Here is a 10,988-nt window from a genome sequence, read left to right on the forward strand (position 1 = left end):
CTACTTCTTTTTTTTTTAAAGATTTTATTTATTTATTTGAGAGAGAGAGAATGAGAGAGAGAGAGCATGAGAGGGAAGAGGGTCAGAGGGAGAAGCAGACTCCCTGCTGAGCAGGGAGCCCGATGCGGGACTCGATCCCGGGACTCCAGGATCATGACCTGAGCCGAAGGCAGTCGCTTAACCAACTGAGCCACCCAGGCGCCCGAGCAGCTACTTCTTTTGTGACAGTCTCTCACACACAGTGCCCATCGCTATCATAATAACCCCATTGAGCATTCATAGCCCTATTACCGAAACCTAAGGCTCAGAACATTCTGGAACATGCACAGGGTCCCACGGCTGGTCAGTGCAGGTCCGTCCTTCAGACTCCACAATGTCCGGCTGTTTCCACCATTCCTTATACAGCCAGTGGGTGTGACTCTGTCCCCGCATGGGACATTTGGCAGTATCTGGAGACACTGTGGATTGTCACCATCGGGAGGCATCTAGTGGGTGAGGGAAGCGGCTAGCATCCTCCAACACACAGGGCAGCCCCGACCACAGAGAATGACCTGGTCCCAAGTGGCCATCATGCCCAGTGGAGAAACCACTTAGCAGTCCAAGGGCTGATGAGCAGCGTTCAGGATGCTGAGATCGGGCAGCGGTTCCCGGGAAGCTCTGTTTGCAGCGTCGCCCCACCACGCGGGCCGGGGAGCCTCAGAGCAGGTGTTTCTGACACCGGCAGCTGGGCCAGAGCGGGTCTGGGGTGGAGCCGAGCCCTCCTTCCAGGCTTCCGTGGCCATCAGCAGCGAGTCAGTGTGGTGGTGGCCGCCTGGTGTCCCCTCACACCCCACGTCCCTGTCCTGATCCTGGAACCTTGAATGTGGCCTTATTTGGGGAAAGTGCCTTTGCAGATGTCATCAAGTTAAGGATCTTGTTATGACACCATTTTGCATTACCTGGCTGGGCCCTAAATCCAATGACTAGTATCTTTGTAAGAGACAGAAGAGGGAAACTCTGACTCAGCGGAGCAGCCACGTGGCCACAGACATGGCCACGAGCCCAGGGATGCCTGGAGCCCCCAGACGCTGGAAGAGGCCAGAAGGATCCCCCCAGAGCCTCCGGAGGGAGTGCCCTGCCTGCTGAAACCTTGATCTCAGACTTCTGGCCCCCAGGCTGTGAGAGAATAAATGTCTTTTATCTTAAGCCCCCAGCGTGTGGGAAGCTGTCAGCCCCAGAAAACTAATACAACGGTCTTTGCCTTTTGGTTTCAAGTTCTTTCAAGGACACTTCTCAGGGCAGCGTGAAATTCAGAAACGTTAATGAGAATGTTGATTGGGGTCCCGGGTCCCAGATCCCTGCGTTCACCCTGCTGGTGGTCAGACCCTGGGCGGTGGCTGGGAGCAGCCAGGGGTCCCTCTCCTGTGCACGAGAAGGGTGGTCAGGGTTCAAAATCCGCCGGTGCCGGAGTTCATGGTGAGGCTGAAACGGATGCTCCCAGAATGACAGGAGGGATGATTAGGGGCACCCCTCCTGGTTCTTTAGGTAGCCGTTACCGTGATGATCTGATGCATCCTGAGCTTTGTGCACAGTGATGCCTGCTCTCTCTCCACATTTTGGCTTTTCACAAAGCACCCCCACCAGCTGTCAGGTAGGGCAGGGACCCCGCATCCCCACTCCACAGATGGGGAGACTGAGGCCCTGGGGGCCAGGTCTGTCCTTCGGGAACTTCGTGCCGCAGGAAGCAGGAGCCTGAATCTGAGCGATTCAAAGCACGTGGCTCCCGTGGCTGGAGGTGCAGAGCAGAGTGCTGGAGGATGTGGCCTGCGGCGGTTTCTCTGGACCCCCCCCTTCCCCTGCCCCGATTTTCAGCCTGGTCCTGGAGCTGTGACGTCCCTCCCTGGGGACAGACCCGGGGCTGACCTCACGGGCGTGCGACCCACACAGTCCCACAGAATCCGTGCCTAGAAGGGCCCCCGCCCCGGTTCAGAGCTGCCGTCACTGTCCTGAAATTCTGAATAATCTACCTTGGAGCTGTGTTTGCAGCTGAGATGGGGGGCTCGAGCGTGACGGTGGAGATGTGAGCAGTATGACATCCGGCACCGCGTCCTGCTCCTGGCACAGCGTTTGTGATGCCCCGAGCACAGAATTCAGGGGGGGACCCACGGGGACGCGTGGACATCTAGCTGGACTTCCTGCGAGGGCAAGGTCAGTGTGTCACGTCAGCAGACGTCCCCGCCCTGAGGGGCCACGCTGCACGCTTAAGCCAGCACTTGCTTCCAGTGCGGGAGGAACATGTGGCATTCTAAGACGGAACCACCAGGAATCTGTGTGAGTCTCCCGTGGCCTGGGGGGGGGGCTCACAGAGCAGAGACTCACTGTGCCCCCGTCCTGGAGGCCAAAGCCCGAGGTCCAGGCGCAGGGCGGGGCGGGTCCTCCTGAGGCCTCTCTCCTCGTGTGTGGACGGCCGTGCTCCCCCTGGGTCCTCCCGGGGTCGTCCCTGGCGTGCGGGTCTGTGTCCTGACCCCCTCTTCTTGTAAGGACCCCGGTCACACGGGATCAGGGCCACCCCGTGACCCCATCCGACCTTAGTCACGTCTTTAAGACTGGGTGTCTACAGGCGGTCACACTGGGATTGGGGCTTCAACACGAGAATTTAGGGGTCCCGGCTCAGCCCAGAGCCGCCCGTCTCCCATCTTCCCTGCTCACATGACTTTCCTGTGTTAGTTAACCCTGCAGTGATGACACTGAAGGAGAAGGAACGACCAGGGCTCACAGAGCTTTCCCCGGCCAGTCCTCCTGGCTCATCGGTACGCCGAGGGCCGCGTGTTGGCACACCGTGCGCAGAGCAAGGTGGGGAATAAAACTGTGGAGTCGGTTTTGTGTTATAAGAGCAAACCACACATGTAAGTGTGAGCTACGAAATGTGACTTCTGTGATTCCGTGCTCGAGTTAAATGCTCTCACATTTGCATTTAAGACTGGCATCATGTGGGCCGCCTGGGTGGCTCAGTCGTTAAGCGTCTGCCTTCCGCTCAGGTCATGATCTCGGGGTCCTGGGATCGAGCCCCGCATCGGGCTCCCTGCTCGGCGGGGGAGCCTGCTTCTCCCTCTGCCTCCCTCTCCCTGCTTGTGTTCTCTCTTTTTCTCTCTGTGTGTCAAATAAATAAATAAAATCTTTAAAAACATAAAACTGGCTTCAAGTGATATAAAGGTGAATGTTAAAATCCTTGCTAACAATTTAAATGTAAAATAAATTTTTTTTGCTTACAACAATATTAGGTTGTGATTTAAAAAGCGCCATCGAGAGACAAGTCACCAGAGAGGCTGTGGAAGTCAGGGGAAAGCTTGAGGTTTCGGTGCCTTAATGGCACTTTATTCCTGCCTTGAACAAGGGGCCCCGCATTTTCATTTCGTACTGGGCAGAATTACGTCGCCGGCCTTCCGGCATACACAGCAACATCCTGGCCTCCTGGCCTCCAAGCAACATCCCTACCTCCATCCAGACTGATCGTCCCCATGCTACCTACCACAGCAGAGGGGACACCTCAGCACTGCTTGCCTTGGATCTGGTCACATGCCCACTGCTGCCCCATCACACGGACTGTCTCCATGGGCACCCAACCCTGGCTGGCGGCAGCGCCAGTCCCAGCCAACCCCAGGGCCGCCCCAGGGAAAATCTGGCTGCGCTTAGGAAGTGCGGAGCAGATGCTTGGGTGGGCAGCCGGTGAATGTCCACAGCGTGCGCTCTCCTAAGACCTGTGGGCTGCCATGGGGAATCTACCATGACTTTAATTAATTATGCGATCATCTGTCACTGTTCCTCCTAGAGTGAGGGGCCTGAGGGCAGAGTCATGCTGTGCCCGCAAGGCAGGGAGTGACACCTGCTGAACAGGAAGCCTCCTGGACCGTGGAATGGGCCACAGAATGGACAGCAGAGGTGAAGACACTCCCTCAAGGTCACAGCCTGGGCTGAAACGCAGGGTCCTGGACAGCAGCCCAGCTTGCTTTCTTCCAGACCTCCCTCCCCTGGTGAGTCAAAGGTCAGGAACCACCTTCCAGATCGGAGCTGCAGGGGGCCCCATGTGACTGCAGCCTTGGCCTTGCTCTGTTGCTCACCACGCGGGGCCTGTGGCACAGGGCAAAGCGGGATTGCGGGGCTTTACCCAGCTCCGCCTTTTCCTTCTAGATGATTCCACCAGCAGGCCTTATTCTGCTTCCAAGTGACTGTGCATTAGGCCCCCGCAGTGGTGGTGTCCTTTATCTGACTCGGGGCCGTACCCACAAAGGCTGGATTATGACTTCTCTGGGCAGGTGCTCTGAAGGTCCATTAATGGTGAGTTTTAAGAGGAGGTTGTGGGACAACAGGCGGGTATATTGGGTAAGCATGGAACAAGCAAGCCCTCGAACACGCTGCTTCAGGAATCAGTCAGTAATGATCAAAGATGACTCATCTGCCAGCTCATGGGCCATCGTGGGGGGTGGGGAAGGAGCTGATCTCCAGCAGACTGCTCGTAAGTAGAGGGAAAGGTGCGGGTGTGAGGTCCCCTCAGTCCCCGGCTGGGGCGGCTATCTGCAGGGGCAGGAGGTGTGGGAGGGCCTGCCCCCCACCCTGCCCTGCTCTGCTTCCCGGCATCCCCCAGGCACCTCAAGGGGCCCATGGCGAGCAGCTCCTGCTTGCTGGGATGGCGGGGCAGGCGAGGCCCCCACCCTGCACTCCACGTGGGTGCTGCAGTGACCTGGACTCCCGAGAGGAAAGGCTGGGCCTGCCCCTGTTCCTCAGCACCCAGCACGGAGCCCTGCAAGGATGCGCCCGGGGCAGCTGAAGGCAGCCAGGCAAAGATGACTTCTGGCCATTCTGCACGTGACGCAGAAGACCGAGAGCTTGGTTTAGTTCAGTAACAATCTAATCGTGAATGAAACGTTCAGCTACGTGTGTTTCAACCTCTAGGAGCGTGGAACCATGTTCAAGTGGGCAAAGATGCTCAGGGTGCTGTCGGTGGGTACAAGCGTGGGCCCCCAGCAGAGAGGACTGGGTTTGCATGAAAGACCACTGCTTGCCGGCTCAGCCCACTCCACAGATGGGGAGACTGAGGCTCGGGGACCGGGTCACAGGCCAGCCCTGTGGGCTCTTCTCTCCCAAGAGGCTCTTTTTGGGGTGTTGTCTGTAACAGCCCACCCACCTCAATTCCTTCCACAGAATCCAGAGCGAAAGAAGGGGTTCCTTCAAAACACGTCTGCGCTTTCTTCAACACTCTGCCTTCGGGAGCCTCAGCCTCATTTCCATTCCCTGAGTAATGGTCGTCTTAGTGACTGGCTTATTAAGAAGAGAATGGGGCCAATGGATCTGCAGGACTCTGAGCCTAGGTCAGAAGCAGCACCGGGGCCCTGCTGGCTGGCCCTGCCTCCCCCCGTGGGAGCCGACCGACTGCAATGCCGTGGGGAAGCCCGGGCCACCCGGGGGAGGTGCGGGCTGGAGTTCACCCCTGCAGCGGCATCCAGCGCCAGCCGCCAGCCCTGGGAGAGAGGGAGCCCCGGACGGACCCCAGCACAGCCAGCAGCTGGCTGCAAACACACCAGGGACTCCGAGCCGAGCTGGTCACCCCCATCATGCAGGAAAGAGAAAAGGACACCGCACGGTGTTAGGCTCCTAAGTTCCGGGGTGGTTTCACACTAGGACGCAACGGGATTCTGAGGTGAGGTTCAAGATCCTGCAGCCCTTGGAGATGGAAGGGGGCAGACTGATGAGAAAGGGGGCCACCCTTTGTCTGTTTTCTCTGGGGCTCTTACAGTGAGTGTGCCGTGAGCGGAATGACACATGGACGGCCTGCCCTTGGCTTTTCGCATTTACCCCATGACAGCTTCTCATGGAGCCCGGCCAACATGTGACCTTAAATGTTTTGTTGAAAAGGTTGCCTCATTAAAAAAAAAATGTGCTTGTCACCCAAATGGGGCATGGGTGGTGGGGGGCGGGGAAGGGATGCCTGGCAGCAGGGTCCCTGCGGGACAGACCCCTTCCCACCCCCACCTGCCGCCAGTAAGCCCCAGTGAGGTCTTCAGATGTCCATTCCTAGAGCCGCTGAGATGCTGTGCGCAGGTTCACGGTCATTGTTGCGGTGCTCCTGGCTTCCAGGGGAAGGGCGCATCTACTCGGGGCGCTGAGGCGGACTTGTTAGGCTGTGTGCTCCCCCACGCAGGCCCCCCATGTCCATGCTGCTCTGGAGGGCTTGACTGCTCGGGGAGCGCTTTCCAGTGTCGCGAAGGGTGGGGACGCCACCTTTCCCCGGTGCTTCTTCCGTTCTCCCTGCCACTGGGATCGCTGTCCTATTTTCTCCTTGTTCCTTGATCCGAAGGAAACATTCTGGATGATTCTCAGCACTGACCTTCTGTGTGGGGCTGTGGGTTCACACACTCTGGGGTCTGCCTGGTGGGACAGCTGTGTTTCCTCCACTGTCCCCTGAACGTCTGGTTGTGTAGGCTGTGAGGACCCAGGCCCTCCCGCCTGATGAATACGCCTGAAATTCCTTGCTCTTGGAGGCAGGCTTCAGTGTGACCAGGGGTTCAACCGTGCCCTGCTCGTAGACACAGTTTCTCAGCCCCAACGGGGACCCCTGCAGATCCCGGCTCTCCCCTTCCTGAGCTGGGTCCATCTGGCCCAAGTCTGCCCCCAGCAAGGAGGACAGTGTAGAAGGGCAGGTGTTTCCTGGGGGCACGTATCCCTCTTCCTGAGCCCACCTCTCCCCACACGTCCCTCTGCTGCCCGATGGCCCCAGGGGGGCCCCTCACTGTGCCGTCTATGTCCCACCAGGCACATGTGCTAGTTTTCTGTGGCTACACTACGTGGCTTAAAGACATGGAAAGTTGATTCTTTCACAGTTCTGACCAGAAGTCCAAACTAAGGTGTCCACGGGGCTGTGCTCCTTTTCTGGAAGCTCTTGGGGAGGACCCTGGGTCCTCTGTAAGAGACCTGTCACTCCAGGCTCTGCCTGTCTTCCCATTGCCCTCCCCTCCTTGTCTCTAGGTCTGCCCCAGTTCCCATAAGGACACTTGTCATCTTTGAATTTGAACTTAATCACCTCTGCAAAGATACTATTTCCAAATAAGGTCACACTCATGGGTCCTCTGCTTAGGGCTTAGGCTATATTGGGGCACACCAGGGAGCCTCCTACAACATGTTTTGTGCATTCACACAACCCCTCCTTCCCATTCTACTCCTTGATAATTTGTGGACTAATTAATACTAGGGTATGTCTTCTGGAACATTACTTAACAAAGCAATGTGTTAACATTCTGAGTGCTTTATCAAGGAAATTTAATCCTATTGGAAAACATGTATTAATCTTCGATATGCCCGTTTCTGGGCACATAGATATTATCATGCTTGGATTTGATCGGGGCAGCTGTCTGCCAGGTGATGCAGACACAGCACGTCTTCTCCAATACTTATAATCTCCTGGAATAGACAGACCTGTGCACACCTGCATTTATAATACATTGCCTTGTATTTACTGAGCCTCTTGCTGTGTCAGACTTTGGACAAGACCTGGGGGATTCAGAAGAGAGTAGAGAGAAGATGCACAATTTCTGGCTTTAGAGATGGAGGAAGGGCCCAGGAGCCAAGAAATGGGGCCGCCTTTAGAAGTCAGAGAAGCAAGGAAATACATTCTGCCTTCAAGCCTCCAGAATGAACACGCCCTGCAAACATAAATCCGTGCTGTTTGAAGCCCCTAAGTGTGCACCTTATTACAGCAGCTGGGGAAGGAGCACAGACTGACCGGATCTGAGAAATGTCAGGCGTGGTCCCAGCCTCCCACCGATGGACACACTGAGTGGGGGCTCCTGCAGCCCCTCATTTTGGGGAGAGCATGAGAAAATCTTCATTTGGAAGAAGGATATTAACTGCATGACACTTTCTGGGCAGAAACAAAGGGTGGTGTTTTCTAGGGAAGGCTGCGCGTGAAGCCGTAGCCAGGGTAACCCCGTGAGCCTCTAGGCTCCACTTGGTGGCGCTGCAAACCCCGCCAGCTACCCTGGGAGGCTCTGCCCGTAGGGGCTCCGCAAACCCCGCCAGCTACCCTGGGAGGCTCTGCCCGTAGGGGCTCTGCAAACCCCACCAGCTACCCTGGGAGGCTCTGCCCGTAGGGGGCGCTCCAGGCACCTCATCTTTCTGGCGGCCCGGTCCCATAGCTCAGCCGGCAGTCTGCAGAGTCACCCCCCCTTACCGAACCGATGACACTGGGTCCCCCAGAGGCACCCACGCAGCGGCCCGCCAGTGTTTCCAGCTCAGAGGTGGGAGTGTTTTCCAGCCGTGGCTGGCATGTTCTCCCGCTCCCGCTGCGTCTCTTGGCGGGAGTAGCTGCTCCGCGCGGGGTCTGCCCTGACGTGCCGCGGAGCTCCCCTGGGGCCTCCATCAACCGGGCGCCGGTAGGGGTACCCCGGGAGCAGCCACATGGACAGCCCCCTCTAGAACGCCCTCTCTCCAGGATAACTGCATGGTTTCGCTCTCCTGCGTGGCCTTGTCACGGTCACAACCCGCGTTCAGGGAGGACGATGGAGCGAGTGGGCTTCAGGCCCCTCGGGGGAAGGAGGGCCTCCAGGTGGGGGAGCTCATGCCCCTCCTCTGCTGTCACTGCCCTGCCGCTTCCCGGCTTCCCAGGCTGGGCTCTCCGCGGGTAATAATGCTGTGCTGCTGGGGCACGCTGGATGGGTGTCGGGGGCCTGGAGGGCCCGCAGTCACCCCCAGGGTCCCCAACACCACTCCCTCTCTCCCCTGCCCCTGCGCCCTTGCCAACAGTGGGCGGCAGAGGCGGGCCAGGCACTGGCCTTGGTGAACGGAATCTCTCCGAAAGGCGGAGGCCAACGTGTCCTTAGAAATATTCTTTATGCTCCTTAAGATAATGCAGTTTTGAAAAAGGCTCATCTCCAGGAAAGACCACCGATGCTGATAAATTCCATCCCTGGGCTCATACCTCCTGGCTGCGTTTTCTCCAGAACTTCCCGGAGCTGGTGCTGAGAGCACCTGTGGCTTCCATTTTCCCAGCAGCAGCGGAACCCAGCCTTCCTGGGGTGAGCAGACACCAGCTCGCCCCGGGGCCACTGCTGATGCCGTGGGGAAGCGGGGGGCCACTCGCCTCGCTGGCTGGGGGGAGCTCGGGATGATGCCTTCTGCCTCTCTCTGGTCCCTAGAAACTTGAGCTGACACAAAATGTTCTTTTTGGGTAGAAAAAAGAAAAAATCTTCATCGATCATGGAGTCTGGGTATAGCAGAACAGGCAAAACTGTGAAATCCAACGTTTCTCCTATTTTTATGGGTGCCACATGGCCACCTCTCCCTGCTGGTTCTTTAGTTTTCCTGTTGTGATGAACAGTGTGCACGTTTCGTTCCTGTATCTGCCCTCTGGAAGTGGTTCTGGGTGGAGGCCAGCTGGCAAGGAGGGCCTCCCCTGTTCTGCACTTTACATGGGGTTTCCTGTCCCTTGTCACAGGGTGTGCCAGTGTCCTGGGGCTGCCGAGATGAACGGCCACAAACCGAGTGGCCTAAAAGAACAGAAACCGATTCTCTCACAGCTCTGGAGACCAAGGTGTCTGGGACCAAGGTGTCATAGGGTTGGTTCCTTCTGGACGCTGTGGGGGGCTGGGGGGGATCTGCTCCAGGACTCTCTCCTGGACTCTGGTGGCTGCCTCACCCTTGGTGCTCCTGGGCTTGTAGGCACATCCCTCCAGCCTCTGCCCCATCTGCATGTGACCGTCTCCTTTCTTCCCCTACAAGGACACTGGTCATGGGCCCACGCTCATCCAGGTGCACACATGTCATTACTCATGTAGAGCCCATCCCCCACAAAAAGTGCACCCCAATGTAAGAGTGAACCCCAGTGTAAAGTGTGGGCTGTGGGTGAGGATGACGTGTCCGCGTGGGTTCACAGACTAGCAGTTTCCAGCAGTGGAAGTCCGCGTGTCACCCACAGTCGTGTGCGATGCTGGTCGACCAGAGCTCTGCTCCATGTCTCCTTCATTTTCAGTCTGGGGCTGCAGGTGCAGCCCATCTGCTGGGCTTGCGACCCTGGGCCTCATGGCAAGGAGAAAACCACGTGGCAGAACCGAGCGGAGGCCCCCGAAGCTTCTGCTCAGAAACGGCACAGGTCACCTGCACCCGCACTCCGTTGGCCAAGCCTAACATCGGGGGGGGGGCAGAGGGTGACCCCCAGCAGGGACGGGCCCTTGGAGGGGGCCAGAAAATGTTCGACACTGACATAATCCACCTGGTATAAACCCATTTCTGTGGGCAGCACCTGGACAGCACAAGAGGAGGCACACCTGACGCCAGAGTTCATGTGAGCCCAGCAAAACCAGACACGGAATGGCACGAAAACCGAGCCCTGGGGTCCCGCTGTCCTGATTCATCTCTGACTTCTCCAGATTCATGAATCAATAAATAATTCAGTGTTTTTCCTTAAACCCATTGAAGTGAGTTCTCTGCCTGCAGGAACCTGGGACCGACCGGGTCTTATCGACCGTGGGAACTTAGCAGATCTTCCGCATGAAGCCAGGGCACGGTGTGGGTTCTCACTTTATTTCTGTGGAAGATGTGAGTGAGGACGTTCACCGGCTCAGCCTGTCCTGGGGTGGAAAGGCTCCGTTGCACACCGTACCCTGAGCACCCTCGATCTATCCAGCCCCATCCCTGGCACAGGGGACAGACGGGAGACAAAAGACGTAGTCGTGCATTAGAGGCCTTGCAATACCTGGGGGGACCGGGTGAGAAGCCCCCTCGGCCAGAGCAGAGCGTGTAGACAATGGCGGAACAGTCAAGGGGGAATGACCTTCATCCCAGAGGGAATGACCTCTCCCACCTGGGCAGCGTGACTCCGGCTGACGGCTGAGGTCAACTTCAGCACCGTCATGGCTCACAGGTGGGAGCCTAGAGAGGAGCTTGTGGCCTTGCTGGAGCTGAGAAAGTCTCTGGGTGGCCGGGATGCTCCCTGGGCTGTGGCGTGCTGCTCATGAATGTGT

Source organism: Callorhinus ursinus, unplaced genomic scaffold, assembly GCF_003265705.2.
Source record: "Callorhinus ursinus isolate GAN/ISIS: 27379988/994484 unplaced genomic scaffold, GSC_fseal_2.0 scaffold51, whole genome shotgun sequence".
In the NCBI taxonomy this organism is placed as follows: domain Eukaryota; kingdom Metazoa; phylum Chordata; class Mammalia; order Carnivora; family Otariidae; genus Callorhinus; species Callorhinus ursinus.